Here is a 27,632-nt window from a genome sequence, read left to right as displayed (position 1 = left end):
ATAGGGAGGGTTTACACTTTTCCACACTACACCACAGCTTCCAGTGGTTCCCATACAGCAGGAAAGCACTAGGCAAGAAAGCCTCCCTACCTACTCTGTGAATAGTCTGTATTCTCCACATCTGCAAAACCATCACTGATTTATACAGTCCAGTTTTTCACAAAGTATACTCATGAATTTGAGGACTGAAGTTAAAAGTAAACCCATGAGAAGGTAATTTGGGTTAGCATTGCTCACAAGGGCAGAAAAACAATTATAGATCTGAGTTAAACAACAGTAGCTATAAGTGCCTTTAAGACCTACAGGAAGCAAAGAAATTAAATCCTCCTTAAATCATCATTTTTGCTCTCTAACCTATCGCTATATAGTATTTATCGTATTGTCCTGGCAGATAACTGAAAACAGTTTTTTTTTTTTATAAAGCTATTTAAAACTTAAACTCTGAAATAGAAATTTAAAAACCTGGAAGTCTAGCTTCTATACCTATTGAACTATTCTATAATTGATTGGCTTATGTAATAAAATTTCCATCAGTGAAGGGACATGTCCTGTTTCAGAACATTCCTGAATTTTACAAAAGTAATGTGATGCTCAAAACTAAATCTGGATTTAATTTTGTAATTCCTCATTACTTTTACAATAGCTAAGACTTCCGAATCTGTCGTTTTAATGGAATTTAAATGGAATAAGAAGATTGAAATACAGATCTGGATCCAAATTTTGTCTGGTGTCCATGACAAACATCAAGAGAAATTAATTTGTCAGTTATTTTGAAAATATTAGCTGGCAACAGATTAACTAAGATATAGTAGTGGCATACTAATTTTGCCATAAGCCTGTAAGTGAGCCTATCCTGGCTCAGATATTTTATTCTTTCAAACTGGTTGATTAGACAGGTTTATTATCAGAATTTTATCAGCATATGAGATGATATTGGGATTTCTGGCTTCACAAAACAGACAAAAGAAAAAAGATAATAAAATTAAAGCTTAAAACTAGCGTCTTTTACACTTTTAGCATTTTTTAACACTGGAACATAAAATACAACTTTTGATCAGCTTAGTAGTTTAGGAAACTATCCTTCATAAGTGAAGGCCCTCAATTTCCAGTGTACACAATAGCTACTGAACACAGTACAGCACTAGGTCTAACTTTGAACTCTGTAATGGCCACCTCCAAGCAGAGCATGAGAGAGCCCGTAATAGAAAGGAGAAGAAGAAGAAAGAGCCTGGCAGCAGAGGTGCTATGTACCCTGGAGGGTATACTGTTCATAACAACTCAGCTAATCAACAGTCTAACCTACCTCCTGCTAAGCTGACATTGTGTTTCAGTTGATAATGCAACTTCTCAGAGCCACTGTGTTTCAGAACAAGTTGTACTTGGCAGATTGCCACAGTGCTGAGTGATCCTTCTCCTGCGGGATTCCAGAGCTTCCACAAACACAACAGGTCACTTTCCACTAATGTGACATAAAAGAAAGAGATTGAAAATGTCAGTGGCTGCCTGCTGAAATCAGTATGCAGAACCAAGCTCTGTTTACAATGCAGATATGTTAAAGGGAAATCACGTAATTCCCTCTTCCCCCATCTGACATTACCCTCTCCCAACATGCAGTCATGCTGCCACACTGAATAGCTGGCTGGAGTCTGAAAAGAATGGTCATATATTAAATGATTTGAACTATTTTTAATGAGTGCACATCTAGCTTTAGGATGAGAACAAATAAAAACCGAATCCTACATTGCCCTGCTTCTAAAGAAAACTTAACTCCATCTGTAGTACTGGAATGAATGAAATATGTGGCAACAACAACTGCAGAAACTTCACTTGGCATTTTTAAAAACTGATCTGTAGAAATCACAATTTGGTAAAACATTTGAAGGATTTCTTTCTTCCTGTTGTTGTGGGTTTTCCCCTCTTTTACATATATATTAACTGGAAAGTATAGTATGTTAATGGCAAGTATAGTATTTTGTCTGTAAATTAGTGCTGTATGGATTGTTCTGTGATGTAAGTTCTTGTACAGGAGGAAATAACTCAGTTTTAACTGAGTTATAAACTAAATATAAACTATTTGGTTTAGTAATGTAATTGAAAACACTTGAACCAAGTTTGGCAAAACACTTCTGTTTCTTTTCAGATCAGTTGAAAAGCTACTATAAATTTAGCTTTCAGATTAGACAAACAAAATCAATACTTTAAGTAGTGAGAATGGCTAAGTATGAATCAGTAGAATAACATGTAAGCCGAAGACCCACAAAAATCATTACTTCTTAATATCAAAAAGTATGATTGCAAAACCACAAAGCAGAAGATGAAAAATTACTAAAATATTTCAGAAAGTAATCCATCAATATTCCTATCATTATGTTAAATATTATGTTTTAGAGGGGAATATGTCAAAATACACAGGGTACTACTTATTCATATCTAGCAGGCTTACAGCTATCTAGATTCCTTTCCCAAGATCTGTTGTGTTTATACCAAAGAAAGTGGACTCCTCAAAATCAGTCAGGAGGACTAGATCAGTTTACACAATTACGAGTATAACCCAAGTACAAACGAAAAGGTTCTGTAAATCAAAATCAAATTTAATGTCAGAACATTTTGCTTCCTAAATAGACTTTTGAAACAGCAAAAGAGCAGTCTCAGCAAGCCATTCAGTAGAAAATAGTGCTAGAAGTGTATCAATGAAACTTCAACCATGCATGATCGTATATACTATTGTTTTTATATTAATGAATAGCTCGATTCTGAAAAACTGTGGAGAAATACAGGAGAAAGAACATCAACAGTTCAGCCAGACAGCTTTTTTGATTTTTAAAAATTCTTTTTATGTCATGCTTCTGTAGTCTAGTTGTGTGGCACCAGCACAAGCTGCCTTGCCATCGACTGCTTATTTTGTTTGTTTATTTGCACCCACTTATGTAAGTACTGGAGCTGGCTGCTTACCAATTTCCATATTTTCATAGATTATCTCCTCTATTTTGATATATTTTCTGAAGCCCTGAGGCAACCAAGTATTAAAATGAAACTAGAGTCTTTTTCTGAATCCTTGCAGTAAATTTAGTAATTTATTTATTGTCAAAATTTCTCCTACTAGGGAAGAGGGATCCCAAATCAATTAATATTTGATCATTATTTCTATTTTGGAAACAGCAATGGAAACCTGCATCAGCTATTTTTAATGGAATGTTAGTCTTAAATATGATAAAATGATATGGTTTTCTTGTGGTCTTCAGTACCATTTAAAAAAGTATTATTTTGTATTCTTCTGAAATTATACTAAATGCTATTTATTGAACTTCTTATCATAGCAGTACAAATAAATCTAAAAGAAGATACAATTTTCATCCTATTATACTTGCAATTCTTTGTCCTGTTTCTGTGAAGAAGCGTTCAGGTACACTGATTCCATCCAGAAGCTAAATATTATGGTCATGTTCAAAAATACTATTAAATCACATTCATAGTGAGGCTAAAATTTGATTCTTGGTTGCTTTTCTGTGCTGAGTATTTGAATCTCCTATTATGCTGGCCTGACCTCAGGTGTTTCACAAACATGAAACATGAGAGACAAGGAGAAAATAGTATCAATGAAATTCTCTACATACATTCACTTAAAATTCTACTACTGCATCAATTTGAGGCAGTATTCTCCTGTGAATGTGAATTCCATCTAAGAATGGAAAATTTGAGTAGTGCTGCTTTTCCAAATTCTAGTCTACTCCCTCCCAATCCAAGAAACCATAATCTCAGAAAGGCCTTGTCTTTCACACACACACAAAACCTACCCAAAACACTGAATAAATAATCATTGGCTAGCCAGTACTGAGCTACATGCTATTATGGCTACAGAACCCACTGTGAAAACTGATCACTGATTCTGCTGCTATCCTTTAGCCCCTTATATGCGCAAGTGAGGATCTTCCCTCTTAGCCTCTGACAGCTTACATTCTATGGGAGCCTTTGGTGGGGTGAATTTTTGAATGGCTTTTGGAAATAGAAGTATACTGCATAATGGGATTTTTCCTATTCACTTGTTGAGTGACTTCTTTAAAGATTCTAATAGATTTGTGACTAAAGTTGGTTTGATGCTTCCTGTATATACAATACTCACTATGTGCCCACTTACTCCATTCTTAAAGTAGTTCCTACTAATTTGTCTGGTACAGGTTTTGATACAATTGGGGATTGTTCATACCCTAAGAGGGGAACAAGACACATTATTTCCTTTGCATATCGCAAAGATAGATTTCTAACATAGACTTTCAGGCATTTAGCTAGAACTAATAGCACATCAGTTAGCAACCGGTGTCTTTCAAAAGTTACCAGTGCGCACTTGAATAGTAGGTTGCTGCTTAGAGAAATTCCAAAAAAAGAAAGTAACTTGACCTGTTGAATACTGAGTGCAGGATGTCACTTAGCATAAGAGAATTCAACAAAAAAATCTTAGAGAAAGTTTAAAGTGAACATGCATAACATAATTATTATATTTTCTCTATCTTTTATTTCTCTGTTTTGCTCAGTTGTCATGCATAACTCTTAATAAAATCCAAGCAGTGTCAGATGGACAGGGTATCTCTAGACCTGTGGACTAAAATATAGCACAGAAATGTTCAAGCGTGTTTTAAAGGGTTAGCTCAATGCCAAAATTGACTAGCTCAGTCTAGTTGGGGTGTCAGAGAATTCAATGTTAGGCAATTTCATCTACCCTTGCTGAAGATGTGTCAAGTCACTCATCATCAGAATAACTCAGGAACGCTGGGCAGATTAAAAGGAGCTATCATGAGTTTCAATCTAATAATAACACATTAGTACTTAATCAAGATTTTTGAAACTTAAGATTTGCCCACAGGACAATGTAGGGCACTGCAGAAATATCTGCCACCACCTATGCTATACTTGGAGTGGAGGTTTTAGAGCATGTATACACAGCATAATGTTGAACAAAGTAGCTGTACAGCTATTTTGCAAAGGATTCTGACCTAATAAACCTGAGCAGAGTACTCAGCTAATGCAGCCGTACCACTTCCAGGACCTGGCCTAGCTCTGCACTGCATAGTACCGTGTATGTATCTCGAGACCTTCCACTTACTCACAGACCAAGCATGGCAAGCATAACAGCCATTCTAACTTCTCAAATCATCTTTCTAATGCACACTAAGTCTAGCTTTGACAATAAATAAAAACACGGTGTCTTCCCACAAGGAAATATTAATATGAATCACCCTATTTAAGAAAAGGTGTATTACAACACAATGAATCATTGTTTGTCTTATGAAGTATTCCAGTACAATATAGATACGAGTATTATTCACCCAGATGTGTAGTAACTTCATTAAAGCATTGCTCCTAAGCATTCTAGCCACAGAGACATTCTCCTTCTGGAATTCATAACTACTTTATTCTGTGAACAGATGTTCTATTCAGTACATAGTAATACAAACAAAATCATATTGTAAGCAAAATCGTCCATCTAGTATTATCAGGTGCATGTCTTTTTTTCCCTCCTGGTAGTCTATACACATAAAATGAAAGCATCCAATCATATATCATCCTGGAAACTAAACATTACCAAATGTGGCTAACATTTAGATGGGAGATCATAAAACCCTGAATCACAGCTGATATAAAACAAAGAACTGTGACTGATTACTCAATACATATTAGGCCTCAGAAATCATAAGACTGACTTTATTTTGTCCTACTATTGCAGTTTAATTGACATGGAAGTAAAAGAAAACATAAAGGATGGACTCCTGTACTCTGGAAATAAAATGATTTCATAGGTAAATACTATTTTCCCTTTCTAGAATAGATAGGCAAGACGATAAAAGCTATCAGGATCATTTCTTTCATTCTTTCTTTGTGATTTGAATCCATTGGGAATAAATCTATAGATTATTTTCCTTTTCAAAACTGAAAACATCTAGTGCTGACAGTTCAGCAGCAAGCAAAGATACATGCCAGCAAAGTAAAAGAGAACCAAGTAGTTCAAGAAACATACGTAACATTTTCTTAATCTAAAACAGTGCTCTTTACAGAATTATAAAAAATAGTCTCTTAAAATGCAGTTAAACCCCTAACTGAATTTAGCCTATAGGTTTTCATTATAATCACTCTTTGCATCTGTAATACGATAAATGACACATCTAAATTACGTAAAAGGGGAATAGTCATTACAGCCCAACAGGGTGGAAGAGTGGCAATAGTGTATTATTGAAACTAGGGACTTTTATTCTCTTCTTGCAAAAATGAAAGTCTAGTTTCCCCTTAGAGTAGATTTGTACGTTTTATATTTACTATATGATAGACATCCCATATATCAATTTTTTCATTACAATGATTGAATGCAGGATAAATAGTCTTCAAAGCATCACTTGTTTCTACCAAATAAATTACTTATTCAATTTAGTATTAGGCCAACAGTGTTCTGATACGGTTGATGGACTGACGAAAATGTAATTGGTAATAAATATTTTGTATTTCAAGAATTTGGAGGGACTGATCTTATTATCATGTTTGAGCTAACTACATGAATTAAATTAATTTCATAAGGTGTAAATGCCATGATCTCAATAACTTTACAGCCACTCCCTAATGACAGGCATGCATCCACTCTCAATATTAGACTCATCCATACTTGCACAGTATCTAAAAGAAAACTAGAATCAAAGAATCTTGATTAACAGTCTTAGTTACTATTTACATTCGTTCTAGCAAATCAAATGCTAGATTTTTATGTGATTATGGATGCCAGAAAAACTTCCAATAAAGTCTAGTACATCCATACATCATCTATATGGACAGAAAATAATATTAACCACTTTTTCAAAGTATGTTATATAAGGTTTACTTTCATAGAGCATTAGCAACTTTAATTAGTAGTTGCATGACTTCAATTTACAGAAAATTTATAGAAAATTGTTACAAAATACTGCATTTAAGAGTTTTTCCCCTGATCTGGGTTACAGTGTTGACCAAGAAAAGGAATATTCTTCATCCACTTTGAAATGACAACAACTTATTCAATTGCCTTTACCAAACCAAAACTATACCCAGATCACACCATGTTGTGACCAACGAATCAACTCCACTAGAACTCCTCACTCAGCATCACCCACTGGCATAGGGGGAATGACCAGTACAGCCAGTTTTGTGCAAGGCATCTGCTATCAAGCCTGTACAGACACCGAAACAACCTCTATTTCAGCATTTCAGTTCTTTAACTTGCAAACTGCAGGGCAGGATCTTCCCCCTAAAAGTATCAATATTAACAACAATTTGTCTTTTGCTCTAATCCATTACAGCCATCAGCAATGTAGGCATACATTTTAAAGGCATTATTACCAATCAATAGTTCTTGAGTCATGTATAACCTGTGAAGAATTCAAATGTGGCCCTATACCAAACTTACATCACTGGATTGGCAGCTGGGCTGTAGGTAATTCAAACACTCTGCTGTTGGAAGAAGTTAAAAAGTATGGACCTACCTGACTGTGTTCAGATTTAGCTGAATACTTGCTCAGCACTATCCAAGAGCATCCAGCAATAGAACCCTTAATAGCTGTTGATATCTTCCCTCCTTCAGACTCCTGCTCTTTGGAGTATGTTTCTTATAGATTTATCTGTATGCTATACAGGTAGCAGAAATGCACCACATGCAGATAAATGTATTACTGCACAAGAGCTGACTTGATATAAAAGTCTAGTTTTCAGTTAATCTATTTCTTTACAAAGGGACTCATTTTTACAAGAAATGAATTGTGTTTGTAGATTTAGTTACTCTTACAAGTTCTGATTCCTTTTACATCATCACAGAATGCAGTGAATATCTGAAGTGCACTACTGTTGTGCCATGATTACTGTTGGTTTCATACAAACCAAAATATTGAATCATGAACTCAGTGTCCCTCTGTCATTCTTTTAAAACTTTGATCTTGTGTGTGAGTCAAAAGCTAAGGATTCTCTTAAACAATAAATCTCTAGAATCTGCTTCTTGAGTGTAAGCTCATCATCTGTGAACTCCTTGCAAATATTTAAAAAACAAGCCAGAACAGTTGTGTTGACTCAACAGTACATTGTACCACCTTTTGGTCAAGTACTTTGCACAAGAGTAGTCTCTCTGTCATTAAAGACATTATGAAAGGGCCAAATTCTTGCCTCTTCTGGCAGTACAAAAAAATAGCTCTATTAACTGCGCTAAAATGTAGATAAATTTACTAAACTTTTAGCATTCTTACTTGCTTCTGCTTGTACAGGCAGGCTCTAGCATCCTGTATCCCCTGAAAATGAAATCCCAAACACATGGCATTGCACAAAAATGAAGAGCACTTTTAAAAAATTCTAGTCTTTCCTTTTTATAATTCTAAATATCTGAGTCCTCTTAAAAGTGTTATTTTCACAAATTTCATGTTAATATTTTTCATGTATTGACTGCTATATATGCACAAACATTTCAGTTGTGTACTGACAGATCATGATAAAATATTTTAGCATTCTACATATTTAAAAGTAAGTCAGAAAATGTATCCACATCTATGCAAATAAAATGCACTAATTTTTGCATGCAAATTTATACAAACAGCTTCAGATTGTGTGTACACATCCATAGGTCTAAACGTTTTTAGAAGATGTTCTTGAAAAATACGGTCCTTGTTAGAGATTCAATGGGGCAGGCATTACAGTTTGTTACTTGTTGTCTTTTTGTTCTGAAAAAAAATCTGTATCTGCATTTTTGCTTCAGACACTATCAGTTTTCACAGCTTTGATGTTCTAACTTGCAGCAATTTCTGAAACTTAATATTCAGAAATATTTCAATAACATTAATAAATCACTTCAGGAATGTGAGCAAAGAACTGAGAAAAAGCACACATTATTATATTTGCATGAAGGGGCACATCAAATGATTGATATACATATATATTTATATGTATTTTATATATAGATAGGTATTTAGTATAAATATAAAGCATAAAACCTCTTTTGTGTTTACTAAGCAGTCTTACTGATTTTGGTGAAGCTGCTCTAGATTCATGAACTAACTAAGAGCAGAATTTGTTGTAGGGAAAGGGGAATGAAGCACACCCATACTCTGACACGCATCTGATATCCTCTGATGCAATTTTTTTGTAATAAAATAACACTTTTGCCTCCCTTTTTTGCTTTTAAAACTATAACTTACTAGTATAGGGTTCTCTTTCTATAGCTTGCATAATAAAAATTAACTAATATGATCAAGCATATTATTCCACCCTAACCTCCCCTTCCAGGCTGCACAAACTCCCAAAATAGCAGCACTTGTGCCACTCAATGTCAGTTCAGTTGGTCACTAGCATCTCTAAAGGAAATATTTTCATAATGTATTGTGGATGCAGGAAGAGTAGTATTTTAACTGCATGGATAGGTAAAATGCATATTTTAATCTACAATCAGACAAATGATCAAGCACGACTACTAAAGAAACATAATACTTATTTAAAAGAAGTTTTTTCTTTCATGTGTTGTATACAACCTCAGCTCTGATTCCTTCTAAGGGATATAAATGAACTGCTATCATGTACAGCACGTATGAGTTTCTTCACTCACGGAGGAAGTCAAATACCAGATATTGCTCAGCCTCTGGAGTGTGTTTGCATGGACTTAGTTGTAGCATCAGCCTATTCTCAAACTGTACATAACACTAGAGACCTAAGTTCATATTGCTACCTTTTTCTGATGCTCATCTTAGTGCACTGATGTGCTGAAACCCATTTATGTTGCTTTATCTAAAATACATGAAACCGATCACACTTTAGAAGTGCACAGATTTTCTCAGGAAATATGAAATTGTCTCACCTAAGAGCCTATTAAAGACCCTTAAGAGAGCAGATATAGTTAAAGACATATTCTAGCTTTGCCCATGCAAATTTAAGTAGCCTTCAACAATTTCCTTTGTTATCTGTATTCATTCATTAATCCAACACACAATTATTTTAACAATACCATGATGACATGATGATGTTGTAGAATATTATCTGGTATTCATTTAAAAAATAATCTTCCACAAAATAGAAGAAAAAAGATTTCCTACAATGAAGTCCAATCAGTCAAAGTAACATTTCTTCTACTTTATAGCAACTTCCTTCATTTTAGGAGATCAGAAACTTAACAAATCTCTCTTAAAACATTGTTTCCCTTTTTCCACATCAGTAAACAGAGGCAAAAATAGATTAAGTGATTCGAGTATGAATTAAATCCAATCACCCATTCTAAATGTTATATTTCACTATCTTTCCAGAAAGCACCTCAAAGAGTCAGGAAATTATACCTGATGTTGATATACTTGTTATAGTACCCGCAAAAGGTATTATAAAACACCAGAACTGTTCTATTTTAAAAACCTTCAGATTTATGGTTAATAATGATGCTATTAACTTCATTAATCATATTTAAATCTTTTGGGGACACACAAACAAACTAACCTCTAGACCTTCATGGCACATACATTATAAGGGTTTTTTTTCTGTCTGCTAAGGAGTGTAACATTGGTCTGTAAACATGTGGTCAATATACCGAGTAGTGGCTTTGCTAAATCACAGACATTTTGAAAACTGTGTAATTAAAAGCTGGGATTCCTCTGAGGTTAGTGCTTTTTAGATCAAGAAAGACTGGGATGACAAAATGTCTTCTGGATCCATAATAAGGCATTTACTCTAGCAGTAATTGAAAAATAAATGTTTTCATTATTCCACTAACAACTACAAAGGCGAAAAAATTAACAATTCCAGAAATGGTTAATTCTTCACTGAATGACATACAGTCTTTTACATTATTCACATTAACAGAAAATACAGTAAATGAAATAGCAAACAATATGTAGGCAATGCAAATAGTATTATCCCTAAAGAAGTATTAACGATCACCTCTTCCTCCAGGAACCTGCCTTGATTTGCTAGGAAGAGAATGGTAGTTCAAGATGCAGAAATGTGACAAAACAGTACAGGACACATTTCTCAACTAGAAATAGTTATTGGCCTGACAGAAATAAATGGTTTCTGACTTAATCAAATAGGAGCAAAATAAACAGCAATTTAGGAACTGATCTGAGTTGGACAAATGTAAATGTAGTTTTTGTTTTCTGAAATTTCAGAAATATGCTTTCTTTTTCATTTTCAGTAATCTCAGTATTATTTGAAGATACTTATGATCTCAACTTTGTGTCTGCCTTTTTTGTTTGAACGATTAGGTTGATAGCTCAATGAGAAAGAGAATCATCAACAGAAATTAAATTTTCTGGATTTCAAAGAACCTTTGGAAGAAAATAAAAATCAAATTAAATCTAATAGAAATAATAGTGATTTCTGGACTACAGTATAGTTCTGAAATCTATCTATCCACATAGATGAGTTTTACATCAGACTTCAATTCTTAGACTTGAAGCAATTTTTATTTCAGAAATAATGCAATTCTGAAAGTGAGTGACCTTTACTACAATATCTACACTCTCTGAAAAGTAAAGTGAAACAGCTGACCACAGGACAGCATAAAAAACTCCTCAATGAGAAATGTCAGATATTTATGATAAGGCCTGTCTTTCTTGTATTATTATTAACTATTTCACCATCCCTATCTACTAACAAACTTCAAACATTTTGAGATGCATTCTGTCCAAATGTCATCAGACTTTCATTAAACCTGCCACTAAAGGATTTTGTCCTTTCATCTTTATCTTCCCTTATCAGTTTTCCACAATTCACAATTTCCAGTTCATATGAATTACCACTTATTTATTTACCATTTTATATTTCTACTGTATATCTGATACAAGAAACTTTTACTTAAAAGAAGTTATTTTCCTTTCAACTTTTCCTCTTTCTTTTTTTACAAGTAAAAAAATAAGGGAATTATAGAAAAACAAGACAAACTTTAACTATGACCACATCCTACTGATTGATGCTAAAGACAAAAAAGGTACTAAGCAAATAATAACTACATATATTTATATTACTTTAATACTGTATCAAAGTACATATATATATTTGGCATATATATGCCAGGCAAATCGTCAAACTTTGCACATGTTTTCCTTTGTAGTCATCAGGATACTGATGTAAGTTCAAGGCAAAATTCTTTCCTAAATGCCCCAACCTGTGGATCCAAATTTAATCCTAACCACTGAATCAATCTGGCATCCAATTCTAACAGTAGGATTTTTCCTTAACACCATAACAGGTATTCCTTCAGTACTGACTCAGCTATAATGATGAAACCTATTAAACCACTGACATCTTTTCGTGTAATATGGTAAGTTTTTCTCACACATCTCCCATTCAAGTACAGACGAGGCCCAACTCTGCTTAGTTCCTGAGATCTTACATGATCCCACCTCAAGCACAAAAACATTTACACTAACATGCTTATTAGCTTTCTTAATGTTAAAGTGATTAACATGTTACCTCTTGCTAATTTTATGACTCAAAGAACTAGACATTCAGCATTGCTCACTTCTGGAGTTCTGTTAGATTTATTTACTTTTTTTCACTATTACTATAAAATGAGACACCAAATGAAATAATTTCTCTGTAACGACCTTTTTAATATACCCACATATACATACTTTAATGACAGAGGTGTGAGTAGTGCATCTGTAGTAATTCAAATTACTACCTCAATGTACTCAATATTACCACTGACTATCTAATGACTAAATTATTTATCTAAATAATTTAGCCATAATTTATGTTTGTAAGTTCTATACTAAGTTTCTTTTCTGTTTTGGAATATTTGTTCCCTAGTGAAGATGTCTTGCATGCAAATATCCTGAGTAGATATTTGCTGGCAGATCTGAACTCACTCTACTGGCACGTTAAGCCATCAATTAAGTTAGGTAAATCAATTTTGGTCCAAAACACTGCAGAGGCTAGTAAGTCTTGTTGAATGGCTGTGCTTCTCAGTCTGCATACACCATCCTGCTGACATACCTTATGGGTTCTTGATACTACACCGGGTTTATTAGCTCCAGGACAGCACACCATGAAAGCGATTGTACAGCTTTTGAGTCAGAGCTAGACTGTGACTGGCTATCTTGGACTACAGGCATAAAAAGCTGGGTCTGTCTGCACAGACGTGCCCAGACCTATCCTAGTAAAGATTTCAAATGGCTGTATTTTACGATCTTGAAATAAATATATAGGGCCAACTACTACTTTTACTTACACAAGAGCAAATCAAGAGCAGTATTTCATTTGTTGATCATTAACTTCAGACCTACTTTACAAATTTACACTAGTGCCATTGAAAGCAACATCTGCTTCTATAGCTTTGAGCCAGCAGAAACAACCAGTCATTTTAGAAGATTCCAGCTCAACTTGTACTAACATTTACCGTTTAGATGTCAGCATACAGACAGAGGACCAAACAGAGAGAGGGATTTGCTGAATGAAGTTATTACTATATATTATTATTATACACGATGATGATTGCTATTATTGTTGAGTTTAGTGATTTGACTGTTATGAATACGAAGGACTAATAAGGGTGGCTAGAATATGTTTAGGGAAGGTAAGCCATTAAAGATCTCCCACAACTCTGCCCTCCACATCCTAATTCCAACAGTTTTATTCTTTCAGTTCCAATCTTACTGATTATTTTTTTCACTCTGTTTTTAAATGAGTAAAAGAATATTTTTGCCTTATTTTCATTTTTATTTCCCCATTTTCCCTTAATTTCTTAGATTCCACTTTGATGGTGTTCTAGAGATTTCAAATTAAAACCACCTTGCATATCAGCAACACTTTGATGTTATATAGTGTTATCAAGGTCATTCTGACAAAAACACCAGAAGCAATCTGTTTGTTTTGAAACTGCGTGTTTTGTTTAAATCTGTTTACTTCTGCATTAAGTCTAGGTACTCTGAGTTGTCATGATGACTCAGAGTGAAGTTGCAAGGGCTCAGTTCAACAAAGAGATTAGTCACTTTGTTTTTTGCACGGAGCTGCTCTGAGTCAGCTTCAAATTGTTGAACACAGAGAACCTGGGTACATCTTCAAATAGTGCAAATTAGTGCAAATTTCTGAAAGAAAAGCAGTCTCAACATATCCAAATAAATAAATAAATAGGCCTGTCTTATCCGATATCCCCAAAGAACTACTGGGTTTTAGAACAAGGGAAATGATAACAATATGAACGTCTTTTTGTATCTTTCCATATACAAGGAGTAACTTGTTAAAGGGTTAACACTCTCATCTTAATACACTCTGAGAATATTACAACAATTAAGTTAGCTGTGCTCTTAATGCATTAGTTGTTTCAGGAATTATATATTTAGACACTAAATGGTTTGGGATTTTATTGTACTTTCAGCCACTGGAAATACTTCTTTTGCTTTTTACACTGTGGTATAAAAAGATTTTGGCAAAACTGAGAACTAGGTTTACAAAATTAGGCCAGTTTGTTTACTTGATTTTAAGATGCTATTTTAAGTTTACCATGATTCTAAACAAGTGATGCACTTGTACTGATCTGTTTTTTATTGATTTTCTGGGCTATATCTTTTCTTTAACTGGATGTACATATATATATTTATACATACATACACATATGTGTCTGTATGAATATATATGTGTGTGTGAACCCCATATTGTTGAATTTCTGATGACTGGAGTTGACAGGGCAAAATATTATTTAATCTGCACAGTGTAAATCATCTAAATACACTTTACACCATTTGCATCATATGTCAAAGCTCAGAAGGTGTCTTTGCAACATGGAGTGTGAAAATGAAATATATTGCTATTGTACAGATAAGTTTACATCTACAGAATAACTCTTTAAACTCTGCTGAAAAAAAAAAACAACCCAAATGGCTGTCTAAAGAACCATATCATCCTGACTGCTTTAGGAGAAAAACCCAAAAACCACAAAAACACAAAAGACATCTTGGAAGAAACTCGTATTTCTCTGAATCACACAGCTGTATTAACATTTTTATGAGGGTTCATAGGGAAACATATAAAAATAACCTGAAAGCTAAAAGTAGTGGACTCCAGGAAAAGGAGAAGAGAGGAAGATGACCCCAGTCCACTTGACAGTTATGGCAAATTACTGTTGCTCTCTTAAAGGACATTTTGAATTATTTCTACTTATATGAGGTTTGAATTTGCTCCCCTCTTTTAAAAGTATGTGAGTTATCTTTTCATAATCTTCTCCTTTTTCTTCCTTTTCCTCAGATCGTCTGACATATTTTGCTGTTTTACTAGGTCTTTGCAAAATAGGCTTTAGTATGCCTTCCATTCATAGCATGTTAAAGAACAAGCAAATGCTTATATCTTGATTCAAGCTAAAATATCTATGTCATTAAATTATTTTCTAGAGAAAGATTACAGCTATTTATTTTTATTATTCACTTTCTAGGGAAAGTATTATGGCTAATGCATATCAAGTGCCTAATCACTGTATGAAGGCATCACAACAAATACTAGTTCTGCATACTTATCTGCCATTTGTTTATATTCTGGCTTATTTAACAACTAATAGCTACTTTATTTATTATGAAACTAAAAATGGGCACTTAATATCCTATGTTCATTCCTATCCACATATTTATCTGTTAGCACTTCTTGTTCATTCTTTAAATACATTTGTGTCCTTTACATGTATATCCTCGATGTCGTTCTGTAACTATACCTCCAAATCACAAACAAAAACATAAGTGCTTTAGTTACTTATTATATCACAATGTTTACAATGTTATCCCAAGTCATGAATTCTATCAGCTTATTTAGGATATAATTTATTTGTAAGACACTGTATGAAACACAGTTTCATTATATCATACAATGCTTTTATGCAGAAGGGATTAGCATCCAATGCCAAATTCACTTTGTAAGATTCACAGATGACTGAAACTTAGAACGTGAAAACTTTAGAATCTGATATAAGATGCAACAGCAGAATGAACGTCAAGATTTTGAAATCTGAGTACTAGTCTTTTATTAACTGCCTGGCGATGAGAAATACATTGCTATGAAAAGCGGAAATATAAATGCATACCTGGTACTCAGTGTTCCTCCTTGGGAACTTTTTTCCCAAATACATCAAGTGCCTTTGTGAAAAAAACAGAGCTAAGTCTGTTCTGATCTAGGATGAAATATATCAGATAATTCAGAAATCTGCTGCCTCTGTATTCTTTTTTATTTTTTTATTGTGGTAAGGGTCATTACGCTGCATACTGTACAAATACACACAACCCCCCCCCCCCCCACTAAACTGACAACTTCACAATATTAAAGAAGTACCTCCCATTACTGAAAGCACAGTAGTAAGGGAAACCCTGTAAGGCATTAAGTTACTGCTTTTGCATCGGTATATCGTATTTACAGATACTTTTTCCTCTCTGCCACTTGCACTCAAAATTGTTCAATAAAAAAAAATCAGGTTGTGGGTATATGGGAAAATTATTCTATCCTCCAGGATACACCACTACAAAGAAGGCTTGAGTTAATCTGTGTTGATGTATTAAAAGAAGTATAATATAAAACAAACTATAGTAACAACGTCACAATTATCTGAAATTCAATATAGGCAATACCTTTTCTCAGAACTTGGTAAAACTATAAATAATATGATGAAGATGAAGTAGACTGACACTTGTTCACTGGCCACATAGTATGCCAGTCATAGAGACAGTATAGATCAGGTTTAACAGTTTTATCTTCTGTACCATAAGGTTATATCTTTCAGGATGACAGGCTCTTAAAAACATAGGCACATAATAATTTTGATAATTACACTTATGATTATTTATTACTCACTCTGTTCTTCATTTTCCACAAAGTGACTGGAAGTAAAGCTTAACAAGCACAGAGGATTAACAATAACAACAGAACGGCCCTGACAACAGAGTTACTGGAGACAGAGCAAATACTCAGTGACAATCTTCTGTTGTTTCAAATTATTGCAAAGTATTTCTTTCAGCTTCATTATCATCCAGTCTGGTTCTATAACAATTTTCAGTTTTTGTGAAAATGATTAGTGAATCTGTGAAAGTTCTTTCTGAAGAACAAAAGTAGGTGTAAAGATCATGTAAGATTGAATTTCAAGCTACATGCTTAGAATTAGATTGCACAATCTACATTCATGTTGTGAGAAGCTTCTTACCCAAGCAGTCCTGCAGGCTAAACTCACAATATTGGTATTTCCTCATGCATTGATAGGTACACAATCTGTCCCTTATATATAAAATCCAGGTAAAATTTTCCAAAAACTTCACTATAAATGTAAAAAATATAAACGTTCAACATCAAAATGAATGATTTCAAGATAAGTTTTCTCATCTACTTCAGATTATTCTCCTTCACTAATATAATTCTAAATGCTTGATTCTGAGCAGGTTACAAATACTGTTAACCTCTTTAACCACTAGGAACAATGGACCTTTGCAACTGCATTCTACCTGATCTAATACTAACAAATGAATGCTTTAACCTCAATTACTTACAGGTAAATCAGTGTCCAGATGTAAAATCTGTTGACTGAATTTTGTTTAAAGGCATTGCGGAGTTTAAGTAGCAGAATGGATTACTTGGTCATTCTATTAAATTATTAAATTTAACAAAAGAAAATATTTATTTTTGTTAACTGGTATGTGAGTACAGCTCGTTTTTTGAAAATAATTACCAAGAACTCAGCTTCATTTAATCATATTTTACTTAGTGATTGTTAGTCTTGCCAGATCTGCCTGGAATCAAACTCAAACAGTACTTTGCAACCCATGTTGGTGTCACTGACAAATTCCCTCACTGCCACAGGTTTGCTTCTTCCTTAGTTGGGATAAAAAGTGAGCGCCCAGGGAACAAGCACTAGTTTCAGACTTACCAAGAATGTGCAGTGTCCCATCTATGAATGAGCAGCAATACATACTTAACAACATGGTAACAAAGTTCTGTATGGAAGTTCTAAGGCATTCTTGCATTCTACTGTGTCATCACACCATTCTTAAGGTTGTATTATTGGCACTACATTAACATGAAAGCCTCAAAGAGCTAATATTTCCTTTCATGAACAAGTGAAGAAGTTGGGATAAATTGGATCAGAACTATAATCATCATATTGCTCCCTTCTCTGTCAGCAAGAGCTGACTGGACATGACAGAGGGAATATACTTCATCTGGCAATGGGCCGATAGCATACTCCCCACTTGTGCAATGCTACAGCTCACGGGAAATATGATTCAGAGGACTGTCTCTGAGTCATAATTTCTTTTTGAGCTCCTTCTGAAGTGGTGAGGCTAAATCTTGTCCCATACTTGGAACTACAAGCAAAGCTTCCAGCTTATTCTAAATTTTGAAATGTGCCAAGGAGATCAAAAACACTAAGTTTGTTAGGGGAATTTTCTACTCACTATTACCTCCTTTAGCAGTAATTAAATAAGATTAATATATTTTATATTAACAAAGGAACAATCACCCACTGCTAATGATTTTAAACAGTAAAAAAACATACTTAATATGTGTTTTCTAAAATGTCTATATTGTCCTGCTACACATTTAAGATGGTATATATCATCACCCACATGAAAAGCTGAGATATTTATTAACAAAAGTTTACAGACATCCTGTATCATCCTGGAATCAAACATGCACCAGTAAAGACTGTTAATACGCAACAACACTATGAATGATCATTTTAGCAGATTTGTTATTTTACCCTTTAAAGATACTCAGAGGGAAATCATCTGCTAAAAATCAACAATTTATTTTGAAACAGCATCATAATTTATTATGGATGGAAATTGGCAATAATTTATGATATTGTTAACAACTAACATTTAAATCCATGTTAGAGGAAGATCATAATCAATCTAATTTACACTGTAAAGGGTTGCACTTGTAAAAATGTTTCTTTATGGCAAGTAGAGAGATTGAAAACATCCCTTTTTAACTGCACCACAATGTGTCTTTGTTCTACTGTTCCAGAATCCCCTAACTATTGAAAACATTGCTAAGCTTTCTAAATCATTCATGCTAAGCATAACAAATAATTGTCTTTGTAATCAAGGACTATAAGTACATCTTAACTACCATTTAGATGCAGGCCGTGATAGAAAAACAGTCTAATTCTAAACGACGCAGTAATTTCTGACACCTCAACCCATTTAAAGAAAAATACTGAAAATATCATGAAGTAACTTAAAAATCTAGCAAATTACCACAAAAGTGTACAGAGCTTAATGTATGCTATATGAGAAGACAGTGCTGAGCGTTATTGGGCACTTAATCTGAAGCATAAGTGTTTTTATCATGCTCCCACTTCAGGTAAAGTTCCTTCTGGCTCAACCAGACTGGGTTCTCCTGTGTAAGATTTAACACTTATCTATACTGGGAATTTTTCTATCAATTCTATTATAGTGGATAACACCTATTGCAGGTACTTTACTGCGATAATCTAGGTATCCTACTGGCATAACGTACTCTTATTTGAAGCTCTAGGTTACTTTCTGAAGCATCTCCAAAGTCTACAAATTGAAGCAGTATTTTAACTGCTTGATTTGACTGTCTTCACCTGTATTTTTCAAATACTTCTTGTATCATCCCTGAAATCCAGTATTATCCAGTAAAAATCAGCAATAATTTCTACATTGTTAGATGATTTCATAAAAATTCCTTTGACAGAACTGTTTTTGAGCTACCCATCCCATATGATAATTGGTAGATTTGGATTCACTAAAGATAATCCAATTCACAGAAAAATTAAATGTTTATGTTACTCTTATATGGGAAAATCACAGAGCTAAGTTTCAGATTTCCCACAACAGAGCTTTTTTTTTCCCCCCAATGCATTATAGAAAAGACACAACAAAAACTTTATTTGCCTAATTTACTCCTTACTTTTCCCTTTGAGCCTACCTGCTGGCCTGTTCTATGGCTATCTATCTACACTATCAAGTGTACAGTACAACACCAAAAGATACCATGTTGAGGACAAAAAGTCCATGCTATAGGCATATCCCTGGTTTTACTTTAGACTAACTTTAAGTTGGTCCCACTGACTGACTGCTCATTAGCAGCTGGAGTGCATTAGGGCTATGTCCACATTAGCAGTAAGTATGGAACAGTGGAGTAGATATGGAGGGCAAAAGAATTGGCGTTGAAGACTTGATGTCCACACTGTGTGCATTTCGCAATTTATTTCATAGTAGTTCTAGGCTGATTCCATAAACTCACTAGCGTGCAATGTATTAGATGTTCTCTCGTACCACAAATTTTGGGTTGATTTCACCTGAAAGGAACTGAGTTCATGCAACCCAAAACGGTTGCACATGCCGAATCAAAGCAAGGTAAGCAGGGACAAATGAGTAATTAATTTCTAAAGTTCACTTCTAATCCAAACTAAAACACTAATGTAGATGCATCATAACTGTGCTCCTGACATGCACCTTTTTGTTTAGATAATCTAAAAGGAATTCAGTTTGCATGCTCCATGACTGTTCTGCAATGCAACTGAAGTGTGGTTATCAGGGACAACTGAGAGGTTCTCTTCAAAAGTGCACTCTTAAACTTAACGAAAATACTAATGTAGACTCTCCCTTTGTAGAACAGAGGCACACAGGAGCCTCTCTGTTCTTGGGTTCAGCCTATGCTTCAATTTGTAGACTATTCTATCTAAGCTGTATAGAATTAGTTTACCTCTTGTGCATGGACGGCATGGAAGCACATGCTTTAAAAAGAAAGACATATCTTCTGGAGTAAGGTGCCATTTGCTACAGACTGCATCATTCCCTGTTCAAGAGAGTAAAGAGACACAAAATACTGCTTTGCTATCTTGCAGGGGCTACCTGTATTTAGATAATAGTATGTAAATAAGAGAAACATGCAAAAACACAACCATCCTTTCCTGCAGATATGTAAAAATAACTCCATAATGTGAGGAGAAAAGCAGCTTTCACTCTGCTTTTTCAATGGACTAACTGCTGCAGTTACTAAAGATTATTGTCTAAAGGAAGACTGAAACATTTTACACTAAGCTGTCAGTAGCTCTACTGCAGAATTTTGCCACGTTTGTTAAACAGCAGTAAAAACAGTAAAGTAGTACTTCTATCTGATAGAAGGACCAGTATCCTTAAAAGTGGATTATGCTGCCTCTATATGACAAGCCGAGGCATTTCTGAGCTGTCAGTCAAAGGTACTCTACAGCAAAAACATCAGCCCAACTTTTTCAACAGAGAGCTCAGACACAGATGAAGGGGAAAAGAACAGGTAGGATTAACAACTTCTTTATGGAATAGGATTCTTTATGCCGAGATTCCTTTTAAAAAATATTTCCCTTGAGTTAGATGCCCTTTTCTCTTCTGATTAGCACTTTTCTTAAGTTCAATTGGACCTCTGTTGCTCCATCATAAAAAATACAATTCTAAGAAAATCTGATTCTATTCCATAGTCTTACAAAACATAAGACAGAAGAAACCTAAATATAAAGCTAATCAATTTAAAAATATGCATTCCAACTTTTTCCTAATTCGGTAGTTTAAAAACATTTACAAAATACGCTTTTACATAATGAAGAATGATAATTCAGATATAGTTTGGATTTCCCACAAGAACTATTTTCAGAGTATTATTTTGATGACCATGGCTAGATTCAAAATTTGATATAACTATACTACATAAATCAGATATAATTATTTTCCTTTTATACCAAGAAGGACAATTTGTGTCAATAAGAATAAAGGAAGGTATAGAAGCTAAATGAAAGTGACACAACATAAAACTGCCAATAGAACAGTCAATTCATTAAGCGTGGTTGTTGTTGAGACAACCACATTCACACTTATTCCCTGAGACAGATATTACTGAAGAAATTCAGGTTAAAAACAATCTGATTCCCACTGGGATTCAAGTATTGATACTCCAGGAATGAAGCTGTCATCAGAAAAGGAAAGTAAAATCAGACATTCAAAGGTACCTTTCAAATTTCTATTTTCTACTTTTACTGCTAAAGTAACCTCCAATTCTCAGGAAAGGAATACACAAATTACTTGTAATTTCTCAAGTCAAAAAAAATGAAATCGAGAAGCAAATAATTATTTTTTTTTAACTTAAGGCATTTTTACAGGCAAGGATGGAAATAATTGAAGAGGCTGTATCACCCAGCAAAATGCTGAAAATTCTTATTTATGAACAGTCTGTATGGCATTTACTTTAACTTCTACTGAATAATTTTTAAAAAGAAAGAATTAAGGATGTACTGGCTAATTTTTATAAATACATATATATATATATAATATATTTTCAATAGATCTAATGTACTAGCAAAGAAGGAAAAGGAAAAGGTTCATTTGCAGTCAGTTTGGGGAAAAGATGTTCTGCTTTTACCAAAACAATCCTGTCTGCTCATCAGCATTAATACTTGAAAAATGAAATTTACTAACCACTTTTTATTTCCTGTTACATAAATGGATATCTTCAGTTTCTGTTCTACCCAGATATTCTCTAATGACAATCTATGAAATTTATAGATAAAAGTTTGGTTGTTTAACTTTCTATATCTTACTAACCTTCACATATAGGTAAAAGCTGTATTTCACAAAGGAAGGATACATTCATGCTTCTTTCACTAAACCAGCTGCATAATACTTTCACATAATTTCAATGTTACCATCACTATATAACCCAAAGTTATCATCATTATATAACCCAAAGTAAAGAACAACTATCCATAAGTAGGGAAACAAATAAGCAGCATAATCTTACTATTCATTCCTGATCCAATGAGAAAATGTTTTGCAAATTTGAGTATATGCCTTTGAAAAACAGCAGTCTGTGGTTCTTTTCACTGCATGGTGACACTATCCCCAATTATACAAAACAGTAAAGAAACCAAGCATCTGAGTATTTTCTGTAGACAATTATGCGATAGGATTAGATAGATGGTGAAAGGACTATAATGGAACAAGTAAACAACTAGATCTTCATTATCAGAGAGGTGCTGAGCACCCGCAGCTCCTTCTAAATTAAATTGAGTAACTCTCTTAATAGGTCTGCCTTTAATCTTTGTGACTAAAAATCTTAAATTCCAATCTATGTATTTTCATAAATATGCCTCATAATAAATGCTGTGAAGACTCAGGTATATTATTTCAAAACAGGAAGGAAAGGCTGGATGAGAGAAATATGAGTTCATGGGGCTGTCTGGAAAATGCACATTTGGGGGACTCTTGTCACACGATGGATTATACTTTTTCATGGGGGTAAAGGAAACTCTGAGGTTGCCTTTTACAAAGATTTCTACATAACCCTTGATACCATAGTAGGTAATACCTAAGCTTCTCAGTCATTGCTAGATTTTACCCCCAAAATCATTCTTTTGAGAAAGGGATGGGTTTTTTTGATTTAATCTATTTCAGTTTAGAGCCTTACTCCTACATTTCTGTCCTCTAGATCTTACTCAATTTATCTAAATCTTGTTTTCTTGTATGTTCACTCAAGTGACATACAACGAATGGCGAAGTTTCCCTGTTTGTAGAATAACCCAGTGATAATAGATTAACATAAAAAATTCACTCCATTAGATTTTTTGAGCTAACTTCATCTCATATAAAAATTATAGTATGTCCATACTAAGAATAGGACTGTCAAGCAGTTAATGAGACTAGGCTACTTTGGAGGTGCAATAAGAAAATGAGACTTTTAAGAAAAGAGTTTAGGCCATAAAAATACATTTGCAAGAAGAATTATATTAATTTCTCCACGAAGTTAAGATATTTCTTAAAATGTTAGAAATGTAAACTAATCTGCACATGGTAGAACAATGTAACACAACGAAAGTAAAAAATGATGAAGCCTAGGTTTCACTCCAAATCTATTGTTACAATGTGCTAAAAAATACTTCTGGGATATTTTTACTCTAAGTTTATATAGACAGGTATCTGGAATTCCTTTCCCTTTAATGAATTATCTATGCATAAGACCAAGCTGGGACTATATTGTACTACTCAACAAAACTGATTTCTTTTTCATATTTTTTCAGTTTATTACCCTTGCAGGTGCAACTTAGGATGGGCAGAATATAGGCTGATGATAAGGGAACAATAAATCAGGCAACATTGTGTCCAAAAGCACTTACCCCTCTACATCTTAACTGCACTAATAGTACTGCTCTTTGTGGAATTTCACAGACACCTACAGGAACTCATTATTTGTCTCTCAATACATATATCATTCCACATTTGGCTCAGTAATAAAACCAGCAATCTCTTAATCACTGAATATTATAAACATTATAGCCTCTTGTGGAAACTATAATGAAAGCAACTGTGATTTCAAACTTCTGGTCTTTTACAGTGCCTGCCTTACACAGGCACTTCGTAGGAGAGAACAAGCAAATAACTGAAACACAAAGCAAACATACCTGCAGCTCTAAGAACTACAGGTTCTTCTAGTCTGGTGAAGAGACACGAACAGGGGATCTTGATTTCCCTTTATGTTTGCTGGAAGACAACGGAACTACAGTTAAGGAAGCATTTTCTGCTGAGGCTAGGTTGATTCCTGTAAGTAAAACTGAAGAATACAAAAATGACTTCATAAAAAAGTGGAGTGCTGACTTCACAGAGTAAACTAAAGCTATGTTCTATATGCAGAAAATTATTTCAGAAATGCAAGGGTATCGTACACTGGCAGATATTCTTATATATTCTATATAATCTACCAAAATAATAAAACATCAATACAAAAATTCGATTTTGATTCAGTAACTGTCAAGAACTCCAAGCAACATCTATTTGAAGAGAGATTAAACAAATTAGTTATTCTTCCTATCAATGAAAGTTGGGAAACTATATACAAATTAAGCATTAATTTGCAGTTTTGTTAAGTATTTCCCAATAGTCACATAAAAAATATGAAAAATCTAAGTTTTCAGAAAGGCTAAGTACTCCTTTTAAGCCAGACAGGCCCACCAGAAAAATCTATTTCTACTAACTCTGTTGTGTGCAACTACTTGTGCTTTGGATCATATTTGCCTCCCAAAAAATTTCAAGATGACTGAATTATGCATATATTATTTTCTCAACTCCCTAGCTAAAAAATTGCAAGTGCAATGTAATAATAAAAAAAAAATACTAAAAAGATCAGAAAATACTGATATATTTCCTTTTACATCAAGAAAAAGCTTATTTATAGTTACTGTCAAACAAGTCCAGAGAAGTTGATGACTAAAAAAACCCTAAACAGAAAACACAAGCCCTTTCTTTTAAATTGTTTCCTTTCTCCTTCCCACATGCATCCTTCAGCAATCAGCCACAGTGAAGTTTATCTTGTTCTACTGTTTTAAAGTTTTAATATATTTAAACGTAAATACATTAAAATATGTAAATATATTTATATTTATAAATATAAATTTTAATATATACTAAAATATTAAAACTAACTTTAATATACTAATATACTAAATATTAGTATATTAATACTAATATACTAAATATACTAAAAATATACTAAAATATACCAAATAATACACTAAATATACTAAATAATATTCTAAATATATAGAATATATTCTAAATATTATTTAGGATACTAAATAATATACTAAATATACTAAAAACTTTAAGATTGCCTTAAATTTTCAAGTATAGAAAGAAATCCAAGAAATATATGGAAACACCCATAGCAATCTGAATCCCACCCAACTGAACTACTAGGTAGAAAGTAACAAAAAATAAAAGGAATTCATTTTCAAAAACCAGTTTAATTCTACCAGCAGCAATCAACAATCTAATGCAGCAATCATAATTGTATAGCTTATTACAGGATACCATTGCAGGGCAGAATCAACGTTATTTGGGTGTTTAGTTGTGCATTTTCATACTGACACGTTTGAATTTCTTTTAAAACTAATCTTAGTCGCAATTTCCTTCTGTTTAGAGTACTTGTTAAAGGAATAATTGCATTTCTGTAGTTACAATTTATTCACTGTATTGCCATAACACTTAGAAGCTATAATCATGGACAAGGACATATTGTGTTAGACGCTGTAAAAACACTGAACAAAAAGCATCGCTGTTTACGTGATCATTGGACAGAAAGAGAATGGAGAAGTACCAAGAAAGGATGAAATAACATGTATAAGATTTGTCTGCCAACTTCTAAACAACTATTAATTTTTCGAGACTCCAAAAAAGTATCTGTGATGTTTATGGGGTGTTCTATTCCCAAATCTGAGAGGCAGAATGAGAGAAACACAAAGACATTTGTCCAAAAATTTAACAAGTGGGTGGTGGAATTTGGCATCAGGAATTGCTGACAGTTGACATCTCAGTAACGAATCATAGGTGAGGTTGACACAGACAAGGAAATACTTTGAAAGCAAAACCAAGTACTTTGAGTGACAGAGAAAGGACAGCTAGTATAGAGACATACGGTCGAAATTACTGGCTAGGAAATGATCTTTGCAGCTGTATTATGGAAAAAAATATTTTTACACTTAAATGATTGATATTTACAAACGCCTAACTCCAATTAAATACAACTTCGGGGGAGGGGGCTTTTTTAAAAAATAAGAAGATATCAGTAACTTCATCAGTGGGCAACACTGATCTCCACTGTTAAGTAAGTACTATAATATTGCATCGCGATGTAAGAAATTTGGAAAGTTGTTTCTCTTGGTCATTTCAGTTTGTGGCCAGGGTCTCAATGCTGCTGGTTAGCTCCTGTGAACTTCATGGAGTTATCTCCTGTGCCAACTAACTGCCTCTATTTGGAGCACTGAGTGAGTTGTCAAAGGAAAGAATACATTCAGAAAGGAAGAAAGCACTATGGAGGCAGAAAAGGGCTGGGAATACCCTCAGATATTAGCTTTTAAACGATGGTACAGTTTATGAATTACATCTGTGTATCTGATAACTTCTGACTCTGTATTTTAACAATACAACACTTATTCTAGATGGGAAAGAGAGTATTTTGTGGCATACAAATATCCACTGACAATCTGATTTCAGTAGAAAGACCTTGCTCCTCATTTTTGGTCTAAACTTCATGGATTGTGTCAACAGCCTGCCTGGACACCACAGCCTGAAGATCACTTACTGTTATCAAGATGTCACAGAAGTAAATCACATGCTTAAACACATCAAAATCATGACAGACTGGTCGCTGGACAGTCCCAAAATCACAAAACTGTCAAATTATACAGTACTGAATCAAAAGTAAAAAGCATTTTATAATAGGGTGTTGCACCTTAATAAAAATAGTCTCATGTCAGAACACGCAACACAAAACTTTTGTACCCTTACAAATAGTGCCAAGTAGCAAGGATTACACTAAAATATTTGGACTTTACCACAAGAGTGTAGTCCAGTATTGAAAGAGTGGGATGCAATCAAAATGCCAGCAGAAGAGAGATAAAATAAATCAGGAGTTGCTGCCCACCCCACTGCAACTCCCTTGCACAGCAGCAGCGCTGGACCAACCCTGGTTATGAACAGGAGAGGCCAGTTTTAAACCACCTCGCTATGCCAAGGGGCGAGCACAACTCCCTTACCAAAAGTGCTCTGAAGTCATTTCTAAGGGCAGCAAGCTCTCGAGGTGAGGAATGATTTTGCTGAGATCCATCGCAGCGCTTCAGCTCTACCTGCGGGCTGAACTAGGTTGGA

General features: G+C 34.1%; 1 long non-coding RNA gene across 1 annotated transcript; it reads right to left on the bottom strand.

Moving 5' to 3' along the window:
* Window positions 1–1,401: 1,401 nt before the first annotated feature.
* Window positions 1,402–24,472, bottom strand: LOC134145147 (uncharacterized). The gene is made up of 3 exons (XR_009959547.1): window positions 24,392–24,472; window positions 20,671–20,763; window positions 1,402–1,459 (listed from the first exon to the last, which is right to left on the bottom strand). It is a non-coding gene; the product is annotated as an uncharacterized LOC134145147 (long non-coding RNA).
* Between the last annotated feature and the right edge of the window lie 3,160 nt (window positions 24,473–27,632).

The sequence above is a fragment of the Rhea pennata genome, chromosome 11 (genome assembly GCF_028389875.1).
Source record: "Rhea pennata isolate bPtePen1 chromosome 11, bPtePen1.pri, whole genome shotgun sequence".
Lineage (NCBI taxonomy): Eukaryota > Metazoa > Chordata > Aves > Rheiformes > Rheidae > Rhea > Rhea pennata.
This window is presented reverse-complemented; position numbering and strand designations above follow the sequence as displayed.